This window comes from Bubalus bubalis, chromosome 6 (genome assembly GCF_019923935.1).
Source record: "Bubalus bubalis isolate 160015118507 breed Murrah chromosome 6, NDDB_SH_1, whole genome shotgun sequence".
In the NCBI taxonomy this organism is placed as follows: domain Eukaryota; kingdom Metazoa; phylum Chordata; class Mammalia; order Artiodactyla; family Bovidae; genus Bubalus; species Bubalus bubalis.
The window spans coordinates 85,892,545-85,903,350 of record NC_059162.1 but is presented as its reverse complement, the minus strand read 5'-3'; the positions used below and the strand labels follow the sequence as shown (position 1 = coordinate 85,903,350).

General features: G+C 39.6%; 1 pseudogene; it reads right to left on the bottom strand.

Moving 5' to 3' along the window:
* Positions 1-5,303: 5,303 nt before the first annotated feature.
* On the bottom strand, positions 5,304-9,913 carry LOC102413092 (annotated as a pseudogene).
* Positions 9,914-10,806: the final 893 nt, after the last annotated feature.

Below are 10,806 nucleotides of genomic sequence, written 5' to 3'. Positions count from 1 at the left end.
ATCTACCCTAATGTTAACATCTAACATAACCATAGAATGTTTATCACTAAGTATTAACATTGGTGCAATACTCCTAACTGAACTACAGATTTTAATAGACTTCACCAGCTTTTTCACTAATATTTTTGTTCCAGGATTCCACATAGGACAAAACATTGCATTTAGTCAGCAATGTCTTCCTACTCTCCTCCAACTGTGCCAGTTTCTCAGACTTCTTTTTTTTTAATGACCTTGAGACTTGAAAATTAAAGATTAGGTAGCTTGTATGAAATCCCTTAGTTTGGGTTTGTCTGATGTTTTCTCACAATAGACAGGAGTTATGGAGAAGGCAATGGCACCCCGCTCCAGTACTCTTGCCTGGAAAATCCCATGGATGGAGGAGCCTGGAAGGCTGCAGTCCATGGGGTCGCTGAGGGTTGGACACGACGGAGCGACTTCACTTTCACTTTTCACTTTCATGCATTGGAGAAGGAAATGGCAACCCACTCCAGTGTTCTTACCTGGAGAATCCCAGGGATGGGGGAGCCTGGTGGGCTGCCGTCTATGGGGTCTCACAGAGTCAGACACGACTGAAGCGACTTAGCAGCAGCAGCAGCATGGACTTTTTGGATGAAGAATCTAAAGGTACAGTGCCCTTCTCACATCATGTCAAGGATACATGTTATAAACATGATTTATCACCAGTGATGTTAACCTTGATCATTTAGTGAAGGTGGTGTATGTCATATTTCTCTACTGTAAAGTTACTATATAGTAACTATTTTCATGTTCTATTAGTTAGAAGGGGAGTGACTAAGTGTAGCCTACATTCAGGGTGAGAGGAATTAAGTTTTATCTCCAGGTGTGGGAGAGCAACTGCCCTTATTTGCAATTCTTATGTAAGAAACATTTGTCTCTTATCCTTCAATTATTTATTTGATCACATATATCAGTATGGTTTCATAGATGTTTGTTTTACTCTTTAAATTATAACTCAATACTATCATTATTGCTATTTATCAATATTCTGTTGCAAAACTGTTCCAACTTTGGCCATTGGGAGCTCTTTGAGGTTAACTGCTACGTCCTTTTCACATATCACCATTTTTAAAAGCACTTCATTGCTTTCTGTCACTATGAGATGCTACGCTAGGCTCATATACATTCTCTCTGCCCCTAGAATCATCATTTGTCCAAGGATCCCTTACTCCTTATATTGAGAAAGATGTTAGAAACCAAGATGTGGGTGCTAGATGTGGTTCTAGGTTCTCTTGGTACTAGATAATATATGTATGTATGTATACTACTCCATGCATATACACATAAGAAGAATTAAAGTAAATTAAATTGAATGTGGCATTTTTCTTCATAGCTTATGTGTAACAACCTATTCGTGCTTTCATTTACTTTAATTCTTCTTATGTGTATACACGTGGAGTAGTATACATACATACATATATTATCTAGTACCAAGAGAACCTAGAACCACATCTAGCACCCACATCTTGGTTTCTAACATCTTTCTCAATATAAGGAGTAAGGGAATTACAGGTGTTATTCGGAGAAGGCAATGGCACCCCACTCCAGTACTCTTGCCTGGAAAATCCCATGGACAGAGGAGCCTGGTAGGCTGCAGTCCATGGGGTCGCTGAGGGTTGGACATGACTGAGCGACTTCACTTTCACTTTTCACTTTCATGCATTGGAGAAGAAAATGGCAACCCACTCCAGTGTTCTTGCCTGGAGAATCCTAGGGACAGGGGAGCCTGGTGGGCTGCCGTCTATGGGGTCGCACAGAGTTGAACATGACTGAAGCGACTTAGCAGCAGCAGCAGCAGGTATTATTGACTATAAACGAGGCAGGGCAGTGGCCAGTGTGATCTTCTTTGTAGCAGGAATACATAAGCCAAAATCTTATAAATGAACAAGAATTAGCCAGACAAAAAAGGCAAGGAGAGAGCATTTCAGGCAGAAGGAGCAGCCTCTGAAGAAATACTGTGTAGGAAGAGCTCTTGCATTTGCAGAAGTGGAAGAGATCCATCATGGTGAGAGCAAAGAGATCCAAGGGAAATGTAACTGTAAATGGGCAGAGGCTGAATCATGTATGGCCTCAAAGGCCATGATGAGAATTTCAGGTTTTGTCATGAATGCAATGGGTTATCATGAAGGGCTTTAAATAGGGAGATGCATCCTGGTTCACATAGAAATGTACACCTGTGTGAAGTGGAAACCACCCCCAACCGCCTCGGCTCTCCTTGACCCCTCTCCTATAAGCTTGTCTCTGCTGGCACCCATTCCAGGAAGCCATATCACTGTGGTCCATGCCACAGTCTTCTCTTTCCAGTTTGTTTTGGATTTCACCAAGGCCATACCTATGAAATGCAGTCATATGAGGGATACCTGTATGCTTTAGTTGTAAAGTGTGCTCTCATTTACATTATCTATGTAAAGCCTTTTCTATGAACAGACATATCCAGTGCCTCACAGAACTCCAGGCTCTGCTAAATAGTAAGAATAATGTTTCCTTCTGTTGCTCAGTTGCTATGAAGTGCAGGACCACATATGATACACACTCAGTTGTATTTTCCTGCGAATTCTTGATAAAATAATTTCTCCTCTCCTCTTTTACTGATTGGTTGATTATAGTGACTGCTCGGAGAGTGTATTATATCTGTACTTTTACAAATTGAAGATATTTTTTGAAGTGAGGGCCGTTACTATATATATATATATATATATATTTTTTTTTTTTTTAATGAACAAAGAAATAAGAAGGCTATCCTACTACTTGAGTCTAGAATTTTCTCTCTGGCACCACTACGAGCCTCAGCCTGAGGATTTCAGCAACACAGAGCTCCTGACATTGCTCTGTTTCTCTGAAAAGCTCTAATTACTGCAGAGTTGTTAATGTTTGTTGATTGTTGGGCCAAATGAATTAACAATGGTCTGTTGTTTTTGTTAAATAATGGGGTACTGGTTATTTAAAATGTTCATTGTGCCTTACGTAAAAGTAAAGGTTTACTAAGCTTAAAATACCTTAAGAAAGCAATTTGTTTATTAAAATTATAGATTTTAAAATGCATGAATCAAATGTAACTATTGAAATGAAAATGGTAGGTTCTATATCATCTATAGAGTAGAATTGCTGGAATGCAATAAAAACAAACAATTATCACCAGAAGAACACCATTACAGTCATTGCTTAATTACAGTTTATTTTTCCTTTCCTCTTGTGATAATTACTTAGTCCTTCAGACCAAGAGATGCTGACATTTCGCTAACAGCATGATTGTTTTTATTTCACACACCTGTGGTTTCCTCCCATTTTAGTCCTAAGACAATGTGTTCAATTATTTGCAGATTCTAAATTTATTTTAATAGTCTCTGTGTTTATTTAGATTAATGATTCTAATTTCTAAAAATTAGAACATTTTATTTTGACATTTTACAAATATATGGAGTGCCAGTTGACTTGTTAAAGAATTCTCAGTCCTTATGTCATACATAACAATGGCACCCCACTCCAGTACTCTTGCCTGGAAAATCCCATGGATGAAGGAGCCTGGTGGGCTGCAGTCCATGGGATAGCTGAGGGTCGGACACGACTGAGCAACCTCACTTTCACTTTTCACTTTCATGCATTGGAGAAGGAAATGGCAACCCACTCCAGTATTCTTGCCTGGAGAATCCCAGGGACAGGGGAGCCTGGTGGGCTGCCAGTCTATGGGGTCGCACAGAGTCGGACGACTGAAGTGACTTAGCAGCAGCAGCAGCATACCATACATAAACTTAAGTTTGAAGGTCAAGTCAGAAAAGCATCAGCACCAAAACTTGGATTTAAAAGACAGCTCTATTACATACTGTGTGTGAACTCAGACAAATCAATTAGTCCTTCTAAATTGCTCTTCTTTTATTTTTAATCTAGAGTTCATCGTTATCCCTCTATCCAAACCACTAGGCTGTTATGAGGTTCCAATGGAATAATTGCTGAAAAATGGTCCACTTTCTACACTGTAAATTTCTTGTCAAGGATCAGTCATGGTATATGTATTCATTCATTTCAAAAATGTTTGCTGAGTACACACAATGTACCATCCCCAGTGCTCATGCCAGATATCTAGAGATATTTGAATAGAAGATAATGATGAAAACAAGTTTCATAGAATTAAACATGTACATGGTAATTCTTAGATTACATCTATGTAACAACATCAGAACATTATCATGGAGTTATGATATTTTCTCTTGTTAAACCTTTAAAATTTGTTTTACTTATTTTGAAAGCAATACATTTCTTCTAACTTTGTCATAGATATTATATACTGAGCATTACCAATTAATGTAACTGAAAATCTGGATTTGCAACTGTATGATTGATGATTCTACTATTTCTAGTAAAAAAAAAAGTTAGAAACTGGCTAATTTTTTACTAAACTGGTGAATTTTATCAGGTTTTGTGTTGGTTTTTTTTTTCATTAGCACTGAATTTTAATTAAAATCGATAGTTTAGATGAAGAACAGGACTGGAATAGTGTTTACAATCAACTTTTAAAAAATCACATTTACATAAAGAAATAAAAGAGGCCAGCAGAGGTCCAAAAAAAGAGGTGCAGCTTGTATTATTGCACTTGGATGAAACACGCTGTTCAAGGTCGCATAATACTTAGGCCACACAAGGCCAGGAGGAGGACACAAACACCACCCCCCACCCCCCACAGGTAATATTTCTTCTGGATTCTCCAAGGAGCTAAAAAATATTTAGTATTTTTACAAGATTCAACTAGAGCTCTTTACAAAGATGAGTCTTCAACAGGTTTTAGTTACGGCCATGCTCTTCATTTCAAATCATGTGCAAGTCTAACATGCAGCTTCTACTGCAAATAATGAGATATCTGTTACATTAGAATGACCCAGGGCCCCAGGCCATGGAAAGCGGGAAAGGGAATGAATCTCTACCTTATACAATTTCAGGGAATAATACCGTGGCTATAGTTTATCCTTTTGAGCACTGTTCATTTTGGTCATTGATCTCAGCACATGAGAAAAAGTGACAGTGAGTACAAGTGGACATTAAAAGTAATTCCTAGGCTATTAGTAGAAAATAAAATTTAAAAAAAAGTCCCCGGCCACGTTCACAAAGGTGGCATAGCTGTATGCATAAGAAAAAGGCTGTAAACTTATAGAAAAGATAAATTGTGGCTTCTAAACAAATTACAAAATTGATTTTGCCTTTACCCATGAGAGTTATAGAGAAAAATGTAAACCAGTAGACCTTAGTTACCAGGAAAAAAAAAAAAAAAAATCCTCCGAAGACAAGAAATTACCTTAAAGTTCGGCCTGGGCTAGTTTTAACTGCAGGTTCTCTCCGAGTTTATCCATGAACTCAAGTGTATTCAAGTAGTCAGAACGTTGCACATTGGGTAAACCTTTAATACATGCAGCTAAGTCCTTGGTCATGAAGCCAGCCTCAATGATCTCAATACAGACTTCTTCCAAAGCCTTTGCAAAAAAGCTGAGCTCTTTACTGTTATCAAGCTTAGCTCTGTGGGCTAAGTCTCTGGTCCAGGCAAAAAGGGAAGCAATGGGATTGGTGTATGTCTCCTGTCCTTTCTGGTACATTCGGTAGTGACGGGTTACAGTCCCGTGGGCAGCCTCTGCTTCTACTGTCTTGCCATCTGTACAAACCAGCACACTAGTCATCATGCCGAGAGAGAGCCATAACCTTGGGCCATGGAGTCCAACTGCACGTCCCCATCATAGTTCTTACAGGCCCAAATGAAGCCCCCACCTCCCCGATTTCATAGCTTGGGCCACCATGTCATCAATGAGCCTGTGCTCATACCAGATATTCAGAGCTTTAAATTCAGATTTGTACTGCTTGTCATGTATCTCCTGAAAGATGTCTTTAAAACGTCCATTGTATTTCTTCAGAATAGTGTTTTTGGTGCTCCGATACAAAGGCCAATTCTTAGACAAAGCCATCTGGAAAGAACTGTATGCAAAATCTTCTATTGACTTATCTTGATTGTACATCCCCATGGCAACACCACCACTCTCCGAAGTTATGTACTAGGTATACCGTTTTGGGGGATCCATCACTTGGCATGTAGGATATCTCTACTTTTTCCAGGCCCGAGGCACAACAAAATTGGTTGCTCTATATTGATCCCCGTAAGCATGACGACCTATGATAATGGGTTTTACCCATCCGCTCACAAGCCGGGGTATATTTTTCCAGATAATAGCTTCCCTGAAGACAGGGCCACCCAAGATATTTCAGATGGTGCCATTTGGAGATTTCCACATTTGTTTCAACTTGAACTTCTCCACTCTCTTCTCATCGGGGGTGATGGTGGCACGCTTGACACCAACGTTGTACCTCTTAATAGCTTCTGCAGCGTCCTTGGTGACCTGGTCATTGGTGGCATCGTGATTCTCTGTGCCTAAATTGTAGCTGTGCTGATCCAGTTCCACATAGGGAAAAATGAGTTTCTCTTTAATCAACTCCCAAATGATCCGTGTCATTTCATCTCCTTGCATCTCTACCACAGACCCGCCTTGGATTTTTTGAGACACTTTGACTTCAATAAACCTCTTTACAATTTCTAATCACCCCAACCCCTCTCAATCTTGCAGACTCAGCTTATCTCCTGCAGGAAAGGTACATTGGCCATGACCCGGGAGCACAGAGTCCACTTTAGCAATCCGGGCTGGACCCCAACTGTTCCGGATTCTCACGGTGCCTCAGCAGAAACCCCCAGGTTTTGTGTTTAGTTCTTAGTATTGTCCTGATCACTTCTTCCTGTTTTGGCTTGACAGTGGGCCCAAGCCAAGTAACATGACGAACTTTTGAGAAAAGACTTTTGAGACCTTCTGTATCACCTGTTTTCTGGAGTTTATTTCAGAATCAGAAGCAGAAATGGCAGTAGGACTCCAAAGCAAGAGAAATGTGAGCTGTAGTTACAACAGGGCAGCAAGGAAGTAAAATTACTGCAGGGACAGAATGAGACAAGATATGCCCTATTGAGTCAGCAAATACTGATGGAGCATTTACCATGTACAGAGCACTAGTGACAGGAATACAGCAGGAAATACAGACCTACTGCTCAATTCATGAGTTTTAGAGAAATGAAGAAGAGTTAAGAAGAGTTAGGAAGAAACTTCTAGGCAGAAAAAGCAGCACTTGGAAAGACCTGGAGGTCTTCCCTTACAAGTAAGTTACTCCTGGGGCTTGGAGGACATGTCCCAAAGTGTTCTGTGTATCTGTGTATTGCTCCCCATGTCTGGTATTGTGTGGTACACACAGCGATGAACAACAGATATTTTAAAGTCAACAGTAAATGATGAACACCAATGATTACGGCACCATTGACTCAGCTGACTCTCCCAAACCTGATCTAGCTCTGAATGCCAGAGCATTAATATCTTCATTGGTAAAGTATGAACCTTGATATCCACTACACAGGGTGATATGGAAAAATAATGAGGTGTTACAAGAGAAGCAATTTTTAAATGTGAAAACATCATCAAATGTCCATTGTTCATCTTTGAAACAAATGGAGGAATAGTACGAACATCGAAAGAAGAACTACCAGGAAGATTCTACATTGGAAGGTGTCAGAATCCTGAACATTTTCTTAGTTTTAGTCCTCAAACATATGAAAGAACAGACTATAACTGAATCAGAAATAGCCACATCTGTGTCAATGTCAAAGTTTCATAAACTGGACTTGGAGGAGAAAGAAAAAGTGCTCAGGCTTTCACTGGGGTAAAAGAATCATTTCTCATGATCAAAGGTCACAGGTCAGTGAACCTGTTTCACACAACAGAGTAGAAGGTGAATGGTTTGATTAAAGAACATATTAATGATGCTGATCAGTGAGTGTGGGTAGATTCTCCACAGACTTAAACTCCTTTTGTTTATATGTTTTTATACCTACAGTTAAATATGTGCATTAGTATGAACCTTGTTAAAGCTTCATTTGGAGATTATGAGATAACATAGGTGAAAACACATTAAAATCTACCAATATGTATGGAACTCTAAGAAACTGCTTTTGTTGTTTTTCATTTGCTAAGTCATGTCCAACTCCTTGCAACCCCATGAACTGCAGCATGCCAGGCTCCTCTGTCCTTTACTATCTCCCAGAGTTTGCTCAAATTCATGACCACTGAGTTGGTGATGCTATCTAACCAAGAAACTGCTATTATCTGTAATATTTTGATTGTTATACTGTTCCAGTGCCATTACAAACTCACAGGCAAGGCTTCATAATAATAGTCCTTTGAAACTTTCACTAAATGCACTTGAATGAAATCCAAGTCTCAAATTGCTTAAATGAGTTCCACTCCTTTCTGAATAGTGTTGTCGTGCTGCTTCAGGATGTGAGATAATGTTATTGTGACCCGGCAGCTTTAATAATACTAACTCTATTAATAAGGCCAAAGAGGCCTTTATCTAGGATGATAAAAAAAAACAAACAGCAAGCAACTTTTTAAAATAACCACTTGAGATATCTTTGGAATCATGCCACATACTTGAGTCTAAAGAAGAAAAATTAATAATTTGGAGAAGGAGTGCACTCATATATTGCATATACTGCCTTTTACTAAAGTATCTGAAGCATGGGAAGCAGTCAGACTATAATGACGTGCATCACATACAGTGAGCTTAATAAAAGGCTCTCGGGATGTCTGCGATTAAACAGACATTGGTTAATTTACTGGTCGTATTACACCAGGCATAGCAAATAGGTTTCAACTCCGCTGTCAATATTAATTGATGGGTAGTGGTTGCTAGGAATACAATATTGAAAAAGGCTGTGATAATAAAGCCAACTCTACCACAAAGTTAACAGATGTGTGTGTTTGAGAATGGAGGTCAACATTAGCAATCCCTATACAGTGATGGTCTGTATTAGGGGAAAGGCTAATCAAGCACAGATCCCCAAGGTTATTCAGTTACTAGCTACTCATTTACTCATTTGTTTATCCTTTACCTCTTCAAAAAAGACATGTAATATAAAAAGATTTTAAAAAACAAGGCAAAAGGTAGGTAAGGCCACTGAGATATGCAAGCCACAAAATCCTGCACAATTAGCAATGGGGGCTTAATATTTGATAGAATTTCCTAACAACCAAATTAAATATGGAAGTCATAATCATTTACAAGGCTCACATTGTCAAAAATATAAGGCTGGCCATGTAAGTAAAGTGTAAGGACAGAAGGACAACCATTTTAGTATAAAGAAATAGAAGTGGCACTAGAAGGCCTGAATTTAAATTTTAGGTCTGCCACTTAATCCTGGAAGAGGAAATGGCAACCCACTCCAGTATTCTTGCCTGGAGAATCCCATGGACAGAGGAGTCTGGCAGGCTACCTATGGTCCATATGGTTGCAGAGTTGGACAAGATTGAAGTGACTTAGCATGGACACGCACAGGCTGCCACTTAGTAGTCATATGACCTTCAGCAAGTTATTTAAACTTGACTGCCTCAGTGTATTCATTTGTAAACTTTGGATAATAATGCTGCTTCCTCAATTATTCTGAAGTTAAACTGTGAAGTGAGCATATTCTTTATCTTCCCTTTGGCCACCGAGATCCGTTCCCCTCACTTCTCTGCCCTGCAGGCTGCATCGCCTGGGCTCCCTTTGCCCTCAGGCTTCCTATTCCATTCAACCAATGAGGAGAAACTTCTCCCCACCTCTTCAATGCCGAGAGTCTTATGGTAGCTGGTCCCTTTATGACTGTAGCTTCTGATGGGCAGCTACCTTCCAGACCACCAACTCTCACCAGGCTCCAAGACTGTGGCCTCCCCTTCCTTCTTTAGGCCAAAGGATCACAGGGTATCTCAGGATCACTTGTTGGTTTCCCCAACTCCATTCATATTTCTGTAAGCAGTCCCTTCATTAAATTCTCACCAGAATCCAACATGAGCGTATTTTCTATTTCTGGTCAGGGCCCTGACTGAATAGATTTGATTTTTGGCCCCAACTACAGGCCAACCATAGACCAGTCAATATTTATAGCAGATATTCAATAAATGCTGATAAATCTGAAGTAAGGGGTATGAGAAGGATAAAGGAGAACAGATTTCACACACAAGAAATTGAGGCATAGGACCCAGATCCTTTCCATCAGATGACCTCCTTTCCCCAGTATGGAATGTCAGCAGAAGAAAGACGAATAAGCAGGATTAATCAGGCTGTTTAACCTGCACAACCACAACAAAATGCCAGCATTTATGAAGATGTAAACTATTGTTCTAGGTTTCAGAAAAAATTCAAAAAGAAATGATGCAGCAGAAAGCCAGTATGTGAATTTTCTTTGTGCCATTTCCCATACCTGGGGGTGGGATACAGGTGAGTGGACATAAACATAATTAATGGAATGCCTAGTGTGCTCATGCGCTTTTCGATTTTGGAATGATTTATAATTTTCCAAGGATGTGCAATCAGAAAGGAAGCACTTTGTCTCCCTTTCAAAATAAAGATACTTTAAGAATCACAAACAAGAGAGACCATAACAAGAACTCATGAAGAGTGTTCCAGCAGAGGGACAACAAAAGGTTTGTGACCACACAGCAAATTCTGCTGTTGTCCCTAGAAAACACCAAAGGCACATAATTTCAAGAGCTTCCCTTACTGAAATATCCTACATGTTACTACCATCAGGAGAGACTCTCATTCTCAGGACCTCTTTATAGAAAGAGATCTATTTTTTTTTTTTTTCTTTTCTCTGTTGATGCACATTTTTACAGGAGGGCAGAGATGTCTTAGATCTTTTGCCCAAAAGCTGTCCCTATAACCAGACAGACCTTGTACAAA